The sequence below is a fragment of the Leuciscus leuciscus genome, assembly GCF_965113295.1.
Source record: "Leuciscus leuciscus genome assembly, chromosome: 11".
Classification (NCBI taxonomy): Eukaryota; Metazoa; Chordata; class Actinopteri; order Cypriniformes; family Leuciscidae; genus Leuciscus; species Leuciscus leuciscus.
This window is the reverse complement of record NC_138735.1, coordinates 14,983,194-15,005,391: the sequence shown is the minus strand read 5'-3', so window position 1 is coordinate 15,005,391 and position 22,198 is coordinate 14,983,194. Positions and strand designations below refer to the sequence as shown.

The 22,198-nt window shown below is 37.0% G+C and overlaps 1 protein-coding gene across 2 annotated transcripts in view; it reads left to right on the top strand.

Annotated features, from left to right (window-relative positions):
* tmem108 (transmembrane protein 108) overlaps positions 1-22,198 on the top strand; it is a 64,524-nt gene that overhangs the window by 1,091 nt on the left and 41,235 nt on the right. Inside the window, exon 1 of one of the 2 annotated variants that reach the window (XM_082184001.1) lies at positions 547-750. The exons of the other annotated variant lie outside the window; for it this stretch is intronic. The gene's annotated coding sequence lies outside the window, so the exon portion shown is untranslated. Of the gene's footprint in view, positions 1-546; positions 751-22,198 lie in introns of those variants that run through there. 2 annotated transcript variants of the gene reach the window in all.

The following is a 22,198-nucleotide window of genomic DNA, read 5'->3' as shown; positions in this document are numbered from 1 at the left end:
TGGAACAACATGAGGGTGAGTAGGCTAAATGATGACAACATTTTATTTTTTGGGGGGGGGGGGGGGGGGGGGGTAAACTATATCCTTTTAAGTAGGCTAGGCTATAGAATTCAGTTCTCCGACGGATTCATAAATGGAATTTCTTTACTGAAAAGAAGAGGTATTCGCTCCGAATCATTCGAATTGGACTATTACTTTTTTCAAAACACTAAAAAGTTCCGACTCAAGAGATTCATTCATTTGAAATTCGGACTTCTAGTGGCGCTGTGCTGTTCAGTAGCGGTGATGTGCTGAACAGAAGTGTAGGAAACACTGCCAGACTATTTTAGTTCGGTTTTCTGTCCGCATAAGAGAAAAAAAAATGGACCCGAACGTCACGAGAATCAATTTGTTCCGTTAATTTCTAAATAGAACTGAACAACAATCGATCCCTAACCTTAGTCATAGAGTAACGGCTTGCTAATCATAGTCTACGTATCTCTCTCTCTCTCTCTCTCTCTCTCTCTCTCTCTCTCTCTCTCTCTCTCTCTCTCTCTCTCTCGACAGAACACACACTCACACACACACTGGGGGTATCAGCCTTTATTTATTGTGAGCTGCCGCTGAAGGAGAGTTAGGGAAGCTTTACGGTATCACCACCCGTGAAAGATCATTGTGTGTTTCATAGTCAGGAGGATTCTGAGGATATAACGCAGATAAACATGTTCTTCTACAGGCGTATTTGATCGTTTTCCATCATATTCTTATAAGGTAAGAGACATCAGAGCTTTTCTCACCCTTCCTCTGGAACATTTGCCTTAGTAACTCACATGGCTGCACCTGCTCATAGATTGTGATAGATCTAGAGATAAATGGTCCCTTAATGACAAACTTAATGTATTGTTTGGATAAATTACTAAAGGAAGGAAGCAAGCATTCATTCTCCACCATTCATTTAATCAACATATATTGGATATGCTTATCACTTCAGCCATTTTGCTATCAGAGTCAAACATCTTCATTTCAGCATCCTCTTCTTTCTTTGTTTCATTTTTTTGGCAAGCAAAAGTCCATTTTGGAATCTCAAGTGGTTTAGGAACATAACTTGTATTAAATGTATTCATTTGATAGATGCTTTTATACTAAATAATTTAGATTCAAGAGTCAAGATAGAGTATAAATCTTATGGGTAGGCCTACTATTTGTTTTCTCCCTGGGAATTCAACCTATGACCTCGGGACATTGACTACGTATTACAGGAACGTCTGTAGAAAGGCTAAAGAACAGAGTGAATGTTTCCTTTACCCTGGGGCTCATTCATTAATATTCAGTTCTAAATAATGAGGCAACTCTCTTAAAGCTTGAGGCCGTTAGAAGGGGTCCTCTCCATAAAGATGCTCCATTTGTGTGTGTGTGTGTGTGTGTTGCCGGTCCCACAGAACAGTAAATGTTTAGAAGTGCAGGGTCATTAAAAGTTGGTCGCCAGAGAGCATTGTGAAAGGAATGTTAGTCAAAGTCCTTAACAGAACACCCCCAACTATATGCTTTGTTCTCCGGGACAATACCTCGCTGGTTTGTCCAATAGGGAGGGACCCGGGTCTTGGGTCAAGTGGCAAGACACTGACATATGTAGCTGACAACTTGTTCAGGAAGGGTCACCTGATACGAGGCTGCAAAGCAGTGAGTGTTTCGTGAAAAGTGGAGGAGGAACTTTGATTCATTGGGGGCAAAGGACATCACCCTTTCCCCTCCGTTGGTTAACTTGCTTCACGGCAGCGTCATTATCTGTGTTAGTTTTTCTCTAAACATGGCATTCTTTAAAAGTTACCTAAGTGTCTACCAGACAGTCGTGTTTATTTTTATTTAGTTTGCATGGAAAAAAAATGCAAAAATATTTATTTCATTAATTTTATTTTATAGATTGGATACATAATATATTATTCTTATTACATTACAGTTTAAAAGTTTGGGGTCAGTAAGATAATTTTTTTTTAAAGAAATAACTTTTATTCAGCAAGAATGCTTTTTGAAAACTTTTTTCAGCATTGCTAATAATAAGGAATGTTTCTTGAGCGGCAAATCAGCATAGTAGAATGATTTCTGAAGGATCATGTGACGCTGAAGACTGAAGTAATGGCTGCTGAAAATTCAGATTTGCATCACAGAAATAAATTAGATTTCAAAATGTTGTCAAATTTTTTTTCTAAAAAGTCACAATATTATATTTCTGTTTTTACTGTATTTTTTATTAAATAACTGCAGCCTTGATGAGCATAAGATACTTTTTTCAAAAATATTTTTCAAAAATACTAACCAACTCCAAACTTTTGAATTGTAAATTATAATATATTTGTTTAAACTGAAAAAATATACAAATATATAATATTTGAATCTAAGTAGCCATTTTAATCTCTTGTTTTTGGGTGTGATTATGGATGATCCTTCATTATCCTCGTGAATCGAGGTCATTTCAGAGTGACAGTAACCAGACCAGGACAACAACATATCAACTGTCCTGTGGTGTCACCTCTGCCCACACCAAACATCACTCATGTGTCAATGGGACGCATATCATCATAGCAACCAGGCTTCCTGCAATCTTATAGAGTTACAGAATAGGAAAACATCCCATACCAATTAAAAACAATCAACATCTGGAAAAAATTCAGGGTCAAGCAGGAAGCCTTACAATCTTATCAGAGACTATACAGAAAGAAAGGCCAATGTTTCCATTCTCTTTTCTCTCCGTCTTTCAACCATTTCCAGTCTCGATTGCAATCCCATATGACCCAGGAGAGAATGGTACAGCCTGGTATGGAATGTGTCTCATGCCTAAATACTCTAGATCTTGAGGACAGTGAATGAACTCCGCACTTCCATGCTCATAAAACCCAGTAGACAGGAAAAACCCGACACACGGGCGCAACGGAAGAAAAACAACGTGTTATTTTCCTGATGCACTCGTTTAAATGCCACCCTACATTAGCAGTTTTAGAAATGAGTTTCTTCTAAGGATATTTCTGAGCTTCAGTAAATGAGGTTATAAAGGGGCAGTTGAGATGTCCCTCACTGTCTGATAGGACATTTCCTCCCATTTCCTGTAAGACACTGATGATTCTATCAGCCTGAGTTCCTTCCCATGTAGACATTCGGTTTCGGTCAGTCGAGCTGAACATTGTCAGGAATAACAAACAGAAGGAGATTTTCTTTTTAAGTTCACCCAAAATGTAAAATTCTGTTATCATTTCAGTATACTTTTAAAAAGATTATGTAAATAATATACTTTTAAAGAATGTACTTAAGAGCTAACTGAATGTATTGGTTTCGACACTTCATCATTGCATGTTAATTGAGATTAAATGAGAATGTATTATGATTTAAATTAAATACAATTAGCTGACGATTAGTGTTTTTGACACACTTATAGGTCTTAAGTACATTTTTATTTGTAATTTCATTATTTATACTGCCAAATGTACTGACAAGCATTTATGGTAAACTAAAATATACTTAAATGTCATTTCTACTGATAAATTTGAACACTTGTAATTACAGATTTGTAATGATGATGTTGCACTTTAATACATTTTAAATATATTAACTTTAAATATGATATTGAATAACAGACTACAGTTAAAATTATAATAAAGTACTTTATGTTCTTTAGTATGTTAACAACAAATCAAAATAAGTTTGTTTCTTGAAGTATGACAAAAGATTAAAACATATTAATTTAAAATGTACTTTAAAGTAAAACTCTTATTTTTACATAACAATGTGAACTTTTTTAAAGTGATGAATTCATCTTTAAGTACACTTAAGTGGCCTTTTATTTCATTAATATAATATATTGTATTATATATTATATGCAAGAGCTTAAAAAAAAGTGCACATTCAATTTTTCACAAGTGTTTATTCACCCTTACGTCTTCCGAGTTGTAGGTCTGTATAACTTTTTTTGTGGAACAGAAAAGAAAACGTCTCGGTTACGTAAGTAACCCTCCGGAACGGAGATGTTACGTCAGTGACTGACGAAATTAAGGGTTTCGCTTAGAAGCCCCCAATTCCGTCCAATTTCGTCAGTCACTGACGTGACTCGTAGTGACCGTACGAAAGGGAATGTTAGAATGTCCAAGCAGCTCTTTCCTTATAACGAAAGTAAATGTTAACCAAGTATGCAAGCAATATTTTTAGTGAATAACGATTTCAATTTCAGTCTGTTTTTCAGACAAAGCTTCACAAAGTTTCACAAGATTTTAATGTAAAATGGGCTACTTTGATCAACTTTTGGTCCTTTTTGGAGCTTGGAAGCCATGGCTCCCATCTACTTTCATCATAAAGAAGAGCAGCTTGGACATTCTGCTAAACTTATGATTTTGTGTTCCACAGAAGAAAGAAAGTCATAAAGATTTGAAACAACATGAGGGTGAGTAAAGGATGTCAAAACGTATATTTCAGGGTAAACAATTAATTTAACCTAATTTGTGATGGTGTCTTGAACCGCTGTGCACCTTTAGCATCTCGGGTGAGTTTGATACACTGAAATATTGAACACGCTGTTTACCATGCACAAAGTAGCGCCTGCCCTGTCTACTTGAATTTCTTGATGCACCGACATAGCAGGTGTCTTAAATTACCCAAAGGGCAATGCTGATAGTGACAACAGGTCTTCCCATGTCCCTGTTGCAAGGAAGGGCAGCGGGCGACAGGACAGCCATTACAACGATTAGAGAGTGCGCTAGGGATGGATGAGGAAGATAAGAGGGAGAGAGATGAGGGGAGGACTGATGGAGCGTGAAGTGTGTGTAGGGGGAATTCCTGGAATTCCATGACCGCCACCACTCTTCCTGATCCCGATAAGACACACATCCGCGCACACACTCATACATTTTCACGTTTGTAATTCTACTAAGATGCCGAAGAAGCCGACCCTATAGAATGTACTGGATTGGCTCTTTTATACAGTCTTGTAGCTTCTGTGTGGCTTCATAGCAAGGGTTTTATCAGTTGATGGCTTCAGGCTGTCAGAGTGAGTTTCTTGGCTTGCCTCTGATCAAAGGTCTTCAGCTTTATTTGGCACTGCTGCTTATTCCAGACCGAACAGTCACTTCAAACAAGGATTTAATAATATAATAATGAGCATGGATGGTGGTTCTATTCATCAGCATGAAATGTACTCAATGCAATAATGTTTGTAGTGGTTCCAAAAAGTATTTGGGCGCATAAAATGTATGAATATCAACTAAATATTAAACCAAGGGGACTTTGTTTTAAAGAAATGTAGAAGAGACACACTTTTCAAGCAAAACATTTAGTGACACTTTATTTTAAGATGACAGAGTTACATGTCACTTGTAGTTTCTATAGAAACAATAGTAAGTTATGCAAATTTACAAGCAAATACCCCCCCTAACCCTATAGTAAGTAACATGTAGTTAATTAATATTACTCAGTTCATAATTGTGTAATTACACTGTAACATAATCACCTTAAAATAAAGTGTACCCAAAAATGTATTGTCCAAAATGGAGATTAAATGGACAATCTGGTTGTCAGTTGTTAGTAGAACATGTTCACAATGTGAACTTGTGTCAACAATTGGTTATTGCAAGAGAAAAAAAACTCTAATGCTATTTGCTATTTGGCGTTTTTGCTATTTTGTATCTAATGCAACAACATTCATACATTTTTAATTGTGACTTGGCTGCCCACAATGTCTAAATACCTTTTTTAGAGCCACTAAATAAAGATAGCTGCAAAATGATCATTTCCAATGTCTAATTCAAACGCATTAATAAATATAGTCATATGGAACAGTGTCTGGAACATTTTCAGCATGCTTTTTGGCATTATAGTGAATGCATTTTTAATGACCTGGCTATGATATCCCAGTCTTGAGGTTTGTTCAGCGTAGACTACTTGACAAAATCCACCCTGAAGGGTTTCTTAAGTCTTGATCCCAGGATTGGCTCTGTTGAATTTTCTTGCACCCTTACCTAATTTAAGGATGATAAAATCCCTCTTAAGGAGATGTAATGCTCTGAAGGAGAGTTCAGTTCACTTATGAAACCTTTAGATTCTCCCCTAATATATCATACAACAAATGCTCCTTAAGCATCTCCTTCAAAGTGCTGAAATATGAATTCATTAAACATTCAACTTCATAAAACCCATGAAACTCAAATGTAATGTGCATTTTAATAGCAACAAATGAAACCAGACAAATTGATTGATTTTTAAATCATAAAAGAGAATAATCAAAAGATATAGACGGTTAGAGAGAAACGCACAACTCTTTACCCAGAATCCTTTAGCGTTTTAGCTATGTGGGCCAGATGAACAATGCTAATAGGATTTACTTTGACTGGATGGAGGGGCGATGGGCGAGAGAGATTGGGAAGGGGGGAAGGCATCCCGCCTTTACCCCCTGTTGCGTACTAGCCCACCCAGAGCAGTCATGTGATGCTGGCAGGTGTCTGGCACTGACTAGACCATTAGTGACCAAACCCAGCAACTTCCACCCAAGCTGCAGGATTATATATGGACTTAATGATAAACAAGCCAGCCCCCTTGCTAACAAGCCACCTTTGAAATTGCAATTGCCTTACTTAGAAATTGTCTTGTTGCTACTGAGCTTGACGAAACCTCAATGTTGTCATAGTCAGCATGGCAATAACAGCAAGAAATAGGCCTTATTCCGAGCAGCGCCATGACAGGTATGAAAGCGAGACTGTGAGGGATAGACTTGCTGTGTTTTCAATGGCATCCGCTGTAGAAAGCTGTATAAAACTCCTAGATCACTTTAAGTTTCCACAGCTCATATTGTCTGGAGATTTTGTCTACTGACATTTTTTGGAAAGATATTTTTGCAGCGTTTCGTCTGCAGAACAATCTAAAAAACACATTAAATAACAGTACAACCCACTGAAGCGATATATGTCTATCCCTCACAGCCTCGCTTTCATTCACGTTCAAAATCAAAGATGGCGCTGCTTTGAATAAGTTCTATTGGTTGTTTTGCAGATTTTGGTTATTTGTAATGGTTGCAAAGATTTCTTGTGAAGTACATCAGTGATGTTCACTAAAATGTTTTTTCTTCATGGCTGAATCTCACAAAATGTCCAAGTCATATTTCGCTCCAAAATCAAAAGAAATAAATATAAATTAAAGAGTTAATGAAATAATAAATTGTTTTTAAATGAAGAAAATAGTGCAATGTGACATTATTTTCAAGCACATATCCCCCTAAAAAAAATATGACCATGACGTATGTTCAATAAAAAAAAAAAAAAATGTCTTTTAGATTTTTGGAATTGATTTAGAACACGGATTTATTCTTGAGCACCAGTCTTGTTTAGTTCCATAAAATGCGATGGCATAAAAAACGTTTTTTTCCTTTAAAAAAATTTTTTTGTACCGAAAGCAAAATCCTTAAAACCCAAAATGATATGTGGGCCCCTTCCCTGGGGAGTATAATAGAACCTTTTTCATTTTGAGTTGATTATGTCATTTTCAGCTGCGAGCTCCTTTTGTGATACAGAGTGCCTTTGATATGTTCTTACTGTTAGGACTCCACCTACACTTCACAAATGATATTTTAATCATATTCCCTGCCGAGGTTTTAGCAAAGAATCATTCCTTTCAATACAGTAATACAGTTCAGTCATTATAAATGACTAAAATGGAGTAAAAAACAAACAGTCTCTTTAGATTCTTCAAACAGATCCTGCTCTTACGAGCTTTGTATTAAGACTTTATCAACTCTAACTTGATCACTAACTTAAGCCTATTAAGACAAGATGTCATTAAATTGGACGCGCACATTAAGTACCTTAAGAAAATGACAAACTCCATCTCTGCGAATTATGCTTCCTCCAAATAACAAGCTTCATAGATCATATTAGACTTTTTGATCATTTTGTCTTGTTAAACCTAGAGTTTAATGTCAAAGACGGAAAAGCTAATAGTCGTGATGTACCTCTGATTAAATGAATCTCATCTGTCGAGCAGTGGGGGGTTTGCTTAGACAGAAATGCTCTGATACATCAAGCCAGCTTAATGTGATCTTATGTTATTATGTCAATGTTTAAAGGGGTGGTTGATTATGATTTCACTTTTTTAACTGTAGTTTGTGTGTAATGTTGCTGTTTGAGCATAAACAACATCTGCAAAGTTACGAATCTCAAAGTTCAAAGCAAAGGGAGATATTATCTTTTAAAGAAATCGCTTTTTAAGGACTACAACAAACGGCTGGTGAGGACTACACCACATTCCTCCCGGGTTAGTGACATCACCAACCCTAAAATTTACATAAACCCCACCCCCGGGAACACGATTTATAGATTATCAAGACAGAATATGCTAATCAATGACTAGAAGATAACTACACATCAGCTACATAAATTCATCAACCATTCAGAGATGTTGTCTACTTGTCACTTCTTCTTGAGTCTCTCCATCATTTTCTGACTCCGGTTTGAACATAAGGCCAAAAGGTTTTGAAATTTTCAGTGCATGTCTGTGTGAGGTAAAAGGACACAAGCTGTTGTAGCTCCGCCTTCTGTGCCGGAAGCAGTGGCTCATTTGCATTTAAAGGGACAGACACAAAAACGGTGCGTTTTTGCTCACCCTCAAAAAGTGACAACTTGAACTTGCTATATAAAAATATATGCGGGGTATTTTGAGCTTAAACTTCACATACACACTCAGACTTATTTTACATCTTGTAAAAAGGGGATTGTACCACCCCTTTAATTAGTCTCGTAGAGTGAGATATATATATTTAACTATCAGCATCAAATGTAAATATGTCATGTGACCAAGCGCAGTTTGTTTTCTTTTTACGTGATATTTAAGGGTGATTAAATTAGATTAAATCAGATTGCAGGTAGTGATTTCAGCCCTTTTTGTGTGCATTATGCATCTGACAGTTAGTGAACCTGTCTAAGATAGCTGTTTAACATAAGCTGTCGTGAAATTAATTTATGTCGGACATGGACATGAACATCTTGATCTTGTGAATGTTTGTTTTATCTAGCAGACAGGAAGGAAAAGTAAAGACACTGAATCCTCCTAAGGTGACAGGTAAATAGTCTGGACAAGGTTCAAATTACAGGTCATCACTGGTCTCCTTTCAAGCTGTCTTCCTGCCTTTGTGTTTTTTTAATCTCTTTTCTTTGTGCCACAAAGGCTTTGTCATTTTAAATGATCTTTCCTAGGTAGAGTAATCAATAAGCCCTCATATTAAGGGTGAAGGGTCAGATCTTTCTGACATTTCCCAAATACCATAACGAAGTCTAAATTTGTTTTTGTGCTGCCTGGTGCATCTTAATTACGTTTAAGCCTTTCAGAATGTAACATCAGGTATGGTGACCTCAATTAATGTTTCCCTTATATAATAAATCACATGCAATTTTTGTTTAATAGTACATGACCTATAAAACTCATATCTAGACACACTCATTTTAGTAAAGGCGTTGTTTTTATTCGAACAGTCTACAATAAATCTGTGGTTTTGTCTCAAAGCAGGTATTTTTGTCTTGAGATTTAGTTTTGACATCTTTAGGTTTGTGTCTCAAAATCTCGTATAGTGCAATAACACTGCAGACTGTGATTTATTCCGTATCTGACTCCTGCAGTAAATGAGAGCTTGCTGGAGATAAAAGCTTTATGTTTTATGCCGGTGTGCTTGTGTGTGTTTTTTTTTTTTTTTTTGTGTGCAAAGAGAAGATCTAATCAATTCATACAACCTCTCTGACTTGTGGCTTATTTTTTAGTCATGTCAAAAGCATATGTCGTTGTTGTTTATGTCTGAGATCTAAAAAGTGAAGGCTCTGTTTTGTGTGCTCATCCACTATTATTATTCTATTCTTGTCTTAAGTAATGCTTGCCAAGACATCACTAGCCACGTTTCCATTACCCTTCAAATTGCGCGAATTGAAAATACGCCCAATGGAAACACGTCAATTTCGCAAAAACTCGCATTTATCGCAAAAAAGTTTTTACGCTCGCATGAGGTGGTTTTTCAGGCAATTCGAAAAAGAAATATTTCGCAAAACTGCAATGGAAACAGTTTTTGCGCATTTACAGGTCACCTGACGTAGATGACGCGGTGTGTTTGGACAGAATACGAGACAGAGTTCTTTATTAAATTCATAAAAGACAAAAGAATTACAGGAATAATGGATTCTAAACCTCAAATAAATGCCACAATCAAGACCTCGAAGCAGAAATCAGGGAGAAACACCCAGAAACACCTAATATGTGCAGCTCTCGAGTATAATAAGGGTCGTTCCGTACCATTAATGCTTGGAAAACACACATACATCTCCTTCCATTAATAATAATGGCTAGTGCAGTGGCTGGAAAACCTACCAACGTCCGTCGCCATGGTTTTTGGAATGATTTTACTTATCGCGAGAGGAAAAAATGAAGTTTTAGTCGCATAACATCGGTTAATGGAAACGCCGTCATTTCGAAATAGTTTTTTGTCGACATTTCGAAAAAATCGCAAAAGTTTTGCGCAAATCTGTAATGGAAACGCGCCTACTGTTACTTTTGTGCATACTATGGGTTTACTCCTCAATATAAAATTTTGATGTGTTACTCATTCTGCTCCAAATGAGTATCTGACATGAATAATACTTCACATTGTGCAGCTTTATTTTATTTTGAATTTTATTTAGGAGGGGTGCAGGGCTTGACATCAACTTTTTTTGCTCACCAGCCACTGTGGCTAGTGGTTTTCCAAAGTTACTAGATGCTATATATTGTCTCATAATTTGGCTGCAAGTATATTAGGCTGATGTCACTTTAAGACCAGACGCACGGATCCATTATAGTGTTACACATGCGTTTTCTTTCTCAACTGTTTACGTTCACTCAAAACATATCCGACTGTTTACTTGAATACTCACCAAGACCAGCATTTTGGCTTTTTTTGTATTTTACTGTTTAAAGGTAGGGTAGGTAATCCTGTTCAGAAACACTTTTTTTTATACTGGGTGAAATGGTCCTTCCATCCTGATAGTAGTCAATACATTATGTGTTTAGAAAAAGGAATGAAAAAAATCAGACCTCTGTAGCAGCTGCAGGACAGTAAAAACTCTGACCAATCACTGCCATTCGGTGCGAATGTAAAGAACCAATCAGATGCCTTCATGTCTCGTGCCCGCCCCGAGCCCCACTGCGCGCGCTGCCCTGCGTGCACTCATCACATGTCACCGTTCCCGGAAATATTCAGCTCAAAGCACCTGCATATGCAGTCAGCGAAGGCAAACAAGGCAAAAACTACTTCCTCGGACCCTGCCCGCGCTCTTGAACGACCTCCTCTGCTTCGCCCTCAACCCCGGACCTGTCCTCGAGCCGACGATGGGGTACTTGTCTCCGGACTCGGAGTGTACGTTAGTCTTCATTAGAGTCAACAATGTTTTCATCATGGAAACTCTTACATGCAAAACATCGTATATGTTATGAATCTTACACGAAATTCATCTTCATCACAGTGTAACTGATGGTAATGGAAAAACGTGTATCAATGCAACCTGTTTTTAGTTTTGCCTTATAAATATAGCTCGTTACCGAATGAAACTTTACCATTATCGATATGCTAGCTTGATAGTGAGTACTAAAAGAAATCTTATTTGTTTATATTCATAGTGATAAAGTTAGGTATTTTATTACATGTGATTCTGACATGATGTCACTGTATGTACTGCGCTCCTTCCTCTCCACTCGTCTCAGGTAATAAATGCGTCTTGTTCCAGCCTGAGCGTTTGGCGTCGCGCGTTCATGTGTTTTGGGGGCGTGGCTTTGGAAGGAGCTCAGAAGGGAGGGGGTGGAGTGAATGGAAATAATGAGCTGTGTTTATTGCAGATTAAAAGGTCTACAGTCACTCGATTTTTATATTTTCTTTTTCAGAGTACTTACATTTTAATTATGTATTGGTATATAAAGACAGTTTAAACAAATTTGGAATGTTTTTTTTTTAGAAAAATTATTACCTACCCTACCTTTAAGCGCAATTTAATTTAGTACTGAGAGGCAGCTTTATGTGGGCGCACTTTGGGTGTAATCACAAAATCTGCGAGAATGAGTAAAATAATGGACAATGCCGAAATTCAATAATTATAGTGTGTAATTATAGTCTTTTTTGAATGATTGAACAGGCTAGAAAATGGCTAAACATGCAAAACCCACTCAGAATACCGTAGCAACACTCTAACACCCACAATACCTTGGTACTTCCGTTTCGTGCTGGCTTTACTAAGTGTCTTGCGCATTGGCACCATGATGATAGTTGATGAATCAACACTTGAAAGGATTTGAACCTACAACCTTTCAGTAACCAGCCCAGATTTTTGCTTGGTTACACAACCCTGTTTTCCCTCTAAAAGCTGTTCTATTTTGACAACTTTTACTCTATAACTTTTTTCTTTTTTTCTTTGCTTGTTCTCTTTTCCTTTCTTCTCACAGTTTTTTATTTCATTTGTGAGTGTGCAGGTACATGATTATGGGTGTATGCATCTAAGAAAACCTTCTATTTAACGGATGCGGTAAACCTGGCTGGTAATGTGAGATGACATTAATATTGAATAAGATAGAAAGAGGAACGTCAGGTGAGAAAATGAATTTCCATATCCAGGGCTGCTGACTATTATAAATAACACTTCCACACCGGAATTGGGAAACTGTGTACATTCATGTGTGAGCAGATCTGTCTGTACTAACTGCATCACCATGGATACAGTGAAACACTTATGATGTGCTTTAAACAGTGCTGGATTTTCAGTGGTTTGAAATACAGCTGTTTCGATTCAGTACACACATGTATTTTGTCACAGAGTGATACATCAAAATCTGGAGGTATGACATACAGTGACATAGATGACTGCATTCATATGTGCTAAACTATTTGTCACCTACAGTGATGTCTCATTGTAAAGCTTTGGTTGGGAAGACACATCGATTCACACTGATTCATGACAGGCACACAAATCTCTCATGTTTTTTTCACCGTTTCACGACCTTAAACAAGTATGCAACTAATGATTTCTGAGCCTTGGGCTCCATGTTCAAAGATCCTGTTTGAAATGCCTTTGAAAATGTCCTATAAATATGAGTTTAGGCTACAGTTCTCTTGTTACGTTCCCATCAGTTCATACATTTCAAGATGTCAGGCGTTTTGGAGCTCAGCCTGTGCTAATGCCTCAGCCCTTCTGAACGGTGAGTACCCGAAAGAAAAGAGATGACTTAGCACTTCCTTTTGGTTTGGGAAGAGTCATAAAACAGCTTAAAACATTTGCAGAATTTGCCTTGTCAGTGCCAACCCACTGCAGATAAGGGACTATCAATAAGAGCCACAAACTGCTGAATCAATGTTTATTTTAGGTGAAATTGAGATATTTGTTGCTAAATGTGCTGAATTTGATTGTTAAGACATTTTTGATTCAAGTTTGCATTTAGTTATTGAGCTCTCTGTCTGTATCTCTCAAAGCCATTTCTGTATTTGTCCGTGATAAAGCTCTCAACAACTTTAGCTAGTCAAATAAATGTAAATTTAAGGCTGGATTTTTTTATAAACTTTAAAAGTCTAAGATGTCTTACATTTTAATTCCTGTAGCCGCACAAGTAACTGAAAAAGAAGAAGGAAAATGTATGAGACTTAAGAAAAGAATGACAAAAAATGAACATGGCTGGCCATGACTGTTTGGAACTTACTTGAAAATGAAGCACATAAGACTACGGGGTAGATATACTGAGAAACTGGATGGGATGTGATACATCGGTTATAAAAGACAGACAGAGAGAAGAGAAGTGAGGTGCCTACAAATTCAGTACCAGTCTGGAGTGAGGACAGGCTCTCTTGGGTAAAGCTTTTGACATTTAACTAGACCAGCCATAAACAGAGCAGAGCAAAGCCATTGACATTCATTCTGTCTGGCTGGAGTTTTTCTCTGGCTGATTTCATTCTGCTTGTACTTTTTGCCTACTCTTTTATGAGTACTGTGAATTCGGACATACTTCTATAGTCACATGATATTTTTTTTCACCTATTAATATTGTAGGGAAGTAGTATGCAATTTCAGATGCAGCCTTAAAGGGATAGTTCACCCAAAAATGAAAATTCTGTCATCATTTACTCACCATCAAGTTGTTTCAAACCTGTATGAATTTCTTTTTTCTGCTGAACACAAAAGAAGATATTTTGAAAAATGTCGGTAACCAAACAGTTGATGGACCCCATTGACTTCCATAGTATTTTTTTTTCCTACTATGGAAGTCATTGGGGTCCATCAACTGTTTGGTTACCGACATTTTTCAAAATATCTTCTTTTGTGTTCAGCAGAAAAAAGAAATTCATACAGGTTTGAAACAACTTGAGGGTGAGTAAATGATGACAGAATTTTCATTTTTGGGTGAACTATCCCTTTAATTTCCAAACTGCCTCTATGTATAACAACTAGATAAAACTAAATAAGCTTTTAGCGCTACTGACTAGACATTTCATTTTGAAAGTGTTGTGAAACATTCAAGACGCAATGTAATGTCATTTGGCAGAAATGTTGCCACAGGCACATTTTTCCAGTGAGCCAGGGTTGGTTTTATATATTTTATAAATGTAAATGTTTATACATATTTGTATTTATTACACAGCTCTCTGGAATACTTGATTCTGATTGGTCTATCACAGCATTTTGAAATTAAGTATTTTGTATAATGGGCAATTAAACCATTGTCACACCAGATTTCATGACTTTAATTTCTCTTTGAGGCCTTTTTTATTACATTACTGTTTATGTAACACTTTATCGTGATGGTCCCTTTTGAACATTCTGTTGACTATAAGTAACTTTGCAACAACATGTCAACTAACTCTAATTAGAGTATTAGTAGACTGTCTAAATATCTGCTAACTCTTTATTGTGATGCTCCCCCAACAGACATTCTACTGACTATAAGTAACTTGGCAACTACAAGTCAACTTATTCTAACCCTACCAGTCTGTGAATATATTTATACACTACAGGGCTGTTGAATGCTTGAATCTGATTGGTTGATTGGTTCCAGGCAGGTCTAGGCCGCATTGCATGTCCATATCACTTCGCCAAATGATTTCTGTTATTTAATAGGTCCTTTACAGTCTACAACAGCAAAATAACCAAAACCCACATCAACAATGACCATGCAAATAAATATAGTAAACAATAGTATAAAAACAACAAATTATTTCCATGTTTTTTTGTGACAAAATGATGTTTTATTGTGTACAGAAAGCACATACGCTCTCTCTCCCACTCAAACGCACACACATACAGTACAGACACACACTCAAACAGAAACGTGTGTATGTGTATATAGAGTCAAATAATTCAGGCAATTATAATAGCCAACAATCTCATGAGGCTATTAAGTGTCTTTAGCCTGATGCTGCATTGTTGATGTTATAATCCCTGTGGCTTCAGCACTGTTAGTATCTTTGGTTAGCTATTAAATAAACAGTGAATCTATGGTGTGATCACACATGAGCTAAAGCTACGTTAGCATTAGCTCTCTCACTGTTTACCTATTCATTAATTCAGCTGTGACTGATGAGGGCTTGCCAGAGCCCTCCATCTTTTGTGTAATTAAACGTCTGTCTTCGTTGAAGCATGTATGAATACACATGGAAATACATAAACATAGCCCCTCCCCCACCATACATTTTGGCTATAGAGCATCCCCGGTGACCGGCTAGCAGCGAATAATTAACGGCCTGAGCGGTCGTGTTGATTGCTTCATTATTCGTGCGGTAAGCATCTGGTGGAGGTGCCAGATTGATGTGGTGGATTTGACATTAATCTACGCTAAAGCTGTTTAATAACAGCAGTCGGGACTGAAGACACAAATCAGAGCCCACACAGTCTTTAAAGTGTTGCTTTGTTTTAGGACCCAGATGTGATGTCATAATGAGGGTGTGGGCCCTGGGTTTTAATTGTTGTTGGTCGTTTTTGCATTATTTAGCTAAATTACAAAGGATTATAGGATCATTAATGGTTCACTTTGGGGTTTTAAGAGATAACAGACACTACGCTCATGATTTATGTTTTGTTAAGATTGGCAATTTGTGTTATGTTGGGGTTAATGTTGTTAACCAGCAAGGATTGCTACAAACAAAACTGAAAGTTATTCTTTTGAAAAGAGTACACTGACTGAACCTTTATCTGTTAATTAGAATCCCTGAGCTGCAGCTCTGAGGAAGTTTCAGTTAATTACTGAATCTGTTTTTTAATTTAACTTCATTTGACTTCAATTTTGAAATTAACTAATTTGCTTTGCATTCAACAAGGTCTTCTGCTGTTGGAACCTCAATTTAATTTAGTTAAGAAATTCCTCACTACTTCTTTGCAGTCAATCACAAACCATTCCTTCTGGCTATTGTTAAAATATTCTCATTCATGTTAATCATTGCAGAATATAATATTTGTGGGGGAAACACATGGACTGCCTGATAGACATGTGTTGGGTTTGGTCTTTAGACATCACAATTTAATAATATAACATTCAAAAGTTTGGGGGCAGTAGGATTAACTAAAAAATTTAATTAATATTTTATTATTCAGAAAGATTAATTAAATTGATCAAAAGTGACAGTATGTAACAGTGTTACAAAATAAATGTTGTTCTTTTGGATTTTCTATTCATCAAATAATCTCGAAAAAGTAGGCCTATTACACTTTCCACAGAAATATTAAGCAGCATAACTGTTTTCAACAGTGATAATAATAAGAAATATTTCTTGAGCACCAAATTCGCATATTAGAACGATTTCTAAAGGTTCATGTGACAATGAAGACTGGAGTAATGATGCTGAAAATTCAGCTTTGCCATCACAGGAAAAAAAAGATAGTAAAATATTAAATGTTTCAAATAAAAAGGAGCAATTTAAAATGTAATAATATTTCACAATATTTATGTTTTAATGTATTTTTTATCAAATTCTTCAAAAGTATTTTGTACAAATTATCCTTTAGATCACCAGCTTTGCTCATTTATGTCTGACCCTCAAAAATGATTTAAACCCCTCTCTAAATAAATAAACTCCACACGGATCCGAACTTAGCTTTAATCATCCCTCTGACAACAACTATTCATAAACTTCTCATTGACAGAAGCAGAGTTATCAGTCTCTATATACACATACACTCAGTAATAAGCACTGATATGAATCACATGTGCCCTTTTATTACGTCTCGCAGGAATAAATTTTACCCCAATCCCAGAGGACCTGATTCAGCAGCTGCTGTGGCTGTAGTGTCCAGTGCTGTTATCTAATAAAGTTGCCCAGCCAGCTCTACATTGAAATGTCATGGCCATAATGTATCTTCAACTGTTTGTACAGGGAAAGGTCATGACTGGCGTCAAGGACAGTGACACGCACTCATATACTGCGATGTTTTACAGTATTGAATTTGCTTTGGGTTACATAAAGATAGAATTATAGATGATAGAGCAAAATGCATTTGATTTTCTAATCTTTCGACAGCTTTCTCCTCTACAGTACTCTTTTACCTTTATCTATCCTGTTTGTTTTATCGATCTTCAGTGGTTATTCTTCAGTCCCCCCCTCTCTTTTTCAGCACATTTTTCTGCAGCTGCGTCCTTCGTCTCCTTAGCGTAGTGTGTTAGGAAGCCCCTCACAATGCACGAAATACACCACAACACATCCTTCCTTCTGCAGCCTCCGTTCCTGCCATTGTCAGCGTGTCAAGAGTGTGCGTCAAGAGGTAAAATTAGCAAGCTGTAATGATTGCGGCCTTTCCTGCGATACACTCGCTTGGACCTTCTCCGTCTGTTCTTGAGTGATACTGTTGCTCTGAGGATTCAGTAGAAGTACTTGTTGGCAAATTGGGTAACACTTTATTTTACAGTGGCATTGTTATACATATTCCAGTAATAACAGTAAATGACGCATTGGGAGCCCTGACCCTTTAGTAAGTGCATATTTTGAATTTGTGTAATTACACTGTAATTACTGTAATTATTTGTAATACATTTTTTGTAAAAACAATAATACTTTAAAACTCTTTATAACTTCTCTCTTCATGAGATTAGTAGCAATGACTGATTTGTGGATTGCTCTTTTGAGGGTACGTTTACAATTTCGAAAAATTCTTTCCTTTGCATTGTTCGCGTATAGACGACGCCAGTGTCAAAAACGATCCCCGTTCACACAGATCCGTGAAAATGATTAAAAATGCTGTATTATGCTGCCAGGCCAGTAGCTGGCGATGTCACCTTGTAAAGAAACACTACACGCCTATAGACTGAACGCGTAATATGTCACAGTTTTCGCAAATTCACATTTTTGTAGTTTATTAGATGATAACATTATCGTTTTCAAAAACGTGCTCTTTGAATCCCATTTTCAAAAGTTTGCATTTTCAGGCCCCCAAAAATCAAACTTGGGGGGGCATTTAAACGACACCATTTTCAACTGAAAACGGAAAAATTCTATGCGTTTTGGCCATTTATTTACAAGACAAAATGCCAGAGGAGAACTGGCCCCCGACTGAGCCTGGGTTCTCCCAAGGTTTTTTTTTCTCCATTAGGTCACCTGATGGAGTTTTAGGACACCATTAGGTCACTTGATGAAGTTTTTCGGTTCCTTGCCACTGTTGCCTTTGGCTTGCTCAGTTGGGGATATTTTGGGGATATTTAATTTAATTTTATCAATCAATAAATTCCTCTTGAAACAAACTTTGTTGTATTATTTTAATTTAATACTGTGAAGCTGCTTTGATACAATCTGTATTGTGAAAAGCGCTATACAAATAAACTTGACTTGACTTGACTTGACAACTACGTTTTGTAGTTTGCACATAATGTAGCAATGACAGATGTACATTTGAATTTTAACTAACTTTATGACCATTCAAAAAGTATGTTCTATAAAGTATGTATATGAGTTGTACATCAGTTGCGTCGCGTCACTTCCATTCATAAATCCTCTCCCTTGGCCTCATGGGATTGTTAATTGTCCATCGAATGCACACTTCAGAATCTCGCCGGAAGTAGTAGGTTATCTGGGCACTTTTCGGCTACTGTTTTTCGAATACTATGAATTTGGACATTACTCTGTTGGCGTACTGTTTTTTCACATACGATGTAGTAGAGAAGTATTGATGAGAATGTAAATAGAAACCAATGATGAGAATGTGAATAGTTCTTCCCTTAATTATAATTCAGACAAGTTGAGACACATTATTTGGTGTCTCTTATTTGCAAAGCGCTAGCTGATTGTATTTATTTATTAATTCTTTTGTGTTTTTACAGTATAAAGTGGGCCATTTTTATTTAATCTAACATACAATTATGTTTCAGCTGATATTCTGTTTTTGTTCCATGGCTAAAGAGATTATGTAAGTAAATATTGGATAAAGATTATATAAAGTCATTAGTAAAAGAAGCCAAATTATAAAAAAAACTGCTAATTTCAGGAAAGGAAATAGTATCTCTCACTGGGTTGGAAACCAATGGTGGACAGTGTTCAAATTATTCCTTCTTAATTGTTCTCATCCAGAAACAGACACATTTTTTCTTCCCTTCAGTTTCTTTAATAGTCCGAAATCGGCTCCTGGACTAACATATTTCATCCCGCTGGGGACAAGATATCATTGATAATCTGCTGCATATATTTATATGCCCTAAGAGCAACACCAAATGCTTGCAGTTTTTCTATTTATGGCTCATTATCATAAAATGTGAATCATTCATAAGAAGGGGTAAACTTGCATAATCAGATTCACCCTTGGGATTTTAACCCTTTAAATGTCTGTTATTGGGGTGGGCTTGTAAACGGCAACGGATCATTAAGGGTTTATTGCAATCTGTAGGACCAATTAACCTTTTTTTGACAGAGGACAGCAATACAAGACACATGCTTTCCCTGGAGACATTTATGAACAGACATTTGTCTAGTAAACAGTAATGTTCAGCCAAATGTTGAAATGCTTACTTTAGCTTTTCCACAAGACTAAAAATCTATCTATTTCATTTTATACATAATCAGGAAAAATATGTGGATTTAATTAAAGGGTGCTAATTGCAATTGCTCAAGTGGACAATTTTGCAAATTAAAATAATTTTTTGAGTGGTCTGGTTCATGTAAATCTCGCCACCACAAGGGATGGTTGCCAGGTTGTTGCTATGTGGTTGATAAGGTGTTCTGAGTGGGTCTTAACACATTAAGTTGTTTCTAGGGTGTTATGGGTGGTTTGAAGGTGGTTGCTAGAAGGGGTTGAACGACTTCAGATTTTAAAGCGACATTTATGTGATTGAAGTCGAGTCAACTTAGACTAGTGTCTGATGATGTCATTAATGAACAAATAAGCCTGAACCTCGAGCTGAGACTCGAACGCGGGTTGCCTTGTGCACAGCTATGGCATATGACAGTGCCGGCCCACATATTTCTCCTGCATAACAGCTTATTTTTATCAGTTCTTTAACCTCTTTTGTCTTTGGGTTGTTAAACTTCTCATATATTTCTGCTTGTTCTAAATCAGATACAGATAAAGTAGCACAGTAAAGATTACATTTATATGAATGCATTAGTGATAGAGCGATTGCGTGTGAATTCATTGTACCTGCGTCTCTAATAATAGTGAAGCTATGGGTTTTAGTTACTATGAAATATATGCTAGAAGCTATTTTATTGATAAATCACAGGACAGTGTTGACAATACATTTCTGCACTACTGAATGTTTCTATGTGCGCGCGATCTGCACGTGATATGCAAGCTACTGTCTTTATGTGTGTACGTTACAATGCAGCAGTGTATTAGTTTTAGAACGCGATTAACTTACAGTATGTGTACAATAAGCTGTTCAAAAAGTGCATTTACCCGATGGTATAATCAAACATATCTTGTGGAGAGCTCACGAAGTATGCATTTATTTGTCATTTTAACTGTTGAAAACTGAGTGTAAAAGTGGACTTCACAGATTTATTATCCTGTTGCACCCTCTATAGGCCATGAACAACGACTAGTCAATGTCAGACTTAAAGCGTCATGGCAGAGCATTAAAGTCGACTATATGAAACCCCTCGTTGCTAGGGTGTTCTGGGTGGTTGCTTGGTGTTTTTGGTTTCTAGTTAGTTGTGAGGGTGTTTCCTGTGTTTTCTAGGTGGTTGTTACAGGGTATTCTGGGTTGTTGTTTGCATGTTCTGGTTGATTACTAGGTGGTTACATGATGTTCTGGGTGGTTTCTAGGTGGTTGTTATAGGGTATTCTCGGTTGTTGCTAGGGTGTTTTGGGTGGTTTCTAGGTGGTTGCTGAGGTGTTAACTGGCCCAAGTCAAACTAATCTTTCCTATTCTGTTCTTAGACATGGCTTGGTCTACAGGGTCTTTTCACGTATTTGAAGCTTGAATATTAGATATTTTTATTTATGTATTGTTTGTCAAGGTAATTACATTACATGTAACTGTTACTTTGAGCTAAATAAACAAAGAACGCTTCAGTGTGTCGGCATCCTCGTGAAGGTTAACAGGTTAAACAAGAACCCTTAGTTTGATTTCACAGTAAATGAAGTAAATGAACTCCTCTTTTCATTAAGCTGGATGATTTGAGGTATCACTCAAGTCCCTGTCACAAGCATTGGACAAGTCATGTGGTGAAGTTTAATATTTAGTGTCATGGATTTGAAAACCCCAACTGTGCAGTAGAAAGAGTGGGGCTTACCATGGTAAATCATAATAAACCAAAAAATGCTAACTAAACATGCCTGGCATTGTGTTTGTGTATATTTGACTATCTGGCAGGTAGAAGTGCGCTCAGAGGGATGTTTCTCTGTGTTGCTGTGTTGCTTGCTGCGACGTGGGAGGACTAATATGTTGACAGCTCCCCTGCTGTTAGCTTCAGAGTGCTGTGTCAGGCCACCACATCAGACATCACCCCGCTGTTTATCTCCATTTACCCAGAATGCATGGAACCTAGCTTCCGTGTGTATCTGGGGCTGCGAGTACATCTGCTTTGGTCTAACAGCCAATTGTGACAGAGCTCAGGCCAGATGCTGAACTATTATTGGATGAACCTCCTTGCTGAATTGTGCCTCACACTTCTAGGGACGCTGGTGCTGATTTTCAATTTGGATTTAGTTCTATGTTTGCTCAGCTCAATTAGACAGTGTAATTGTAAAATATATCCATACAACACAAGGAATGGCATATGCAGAATATG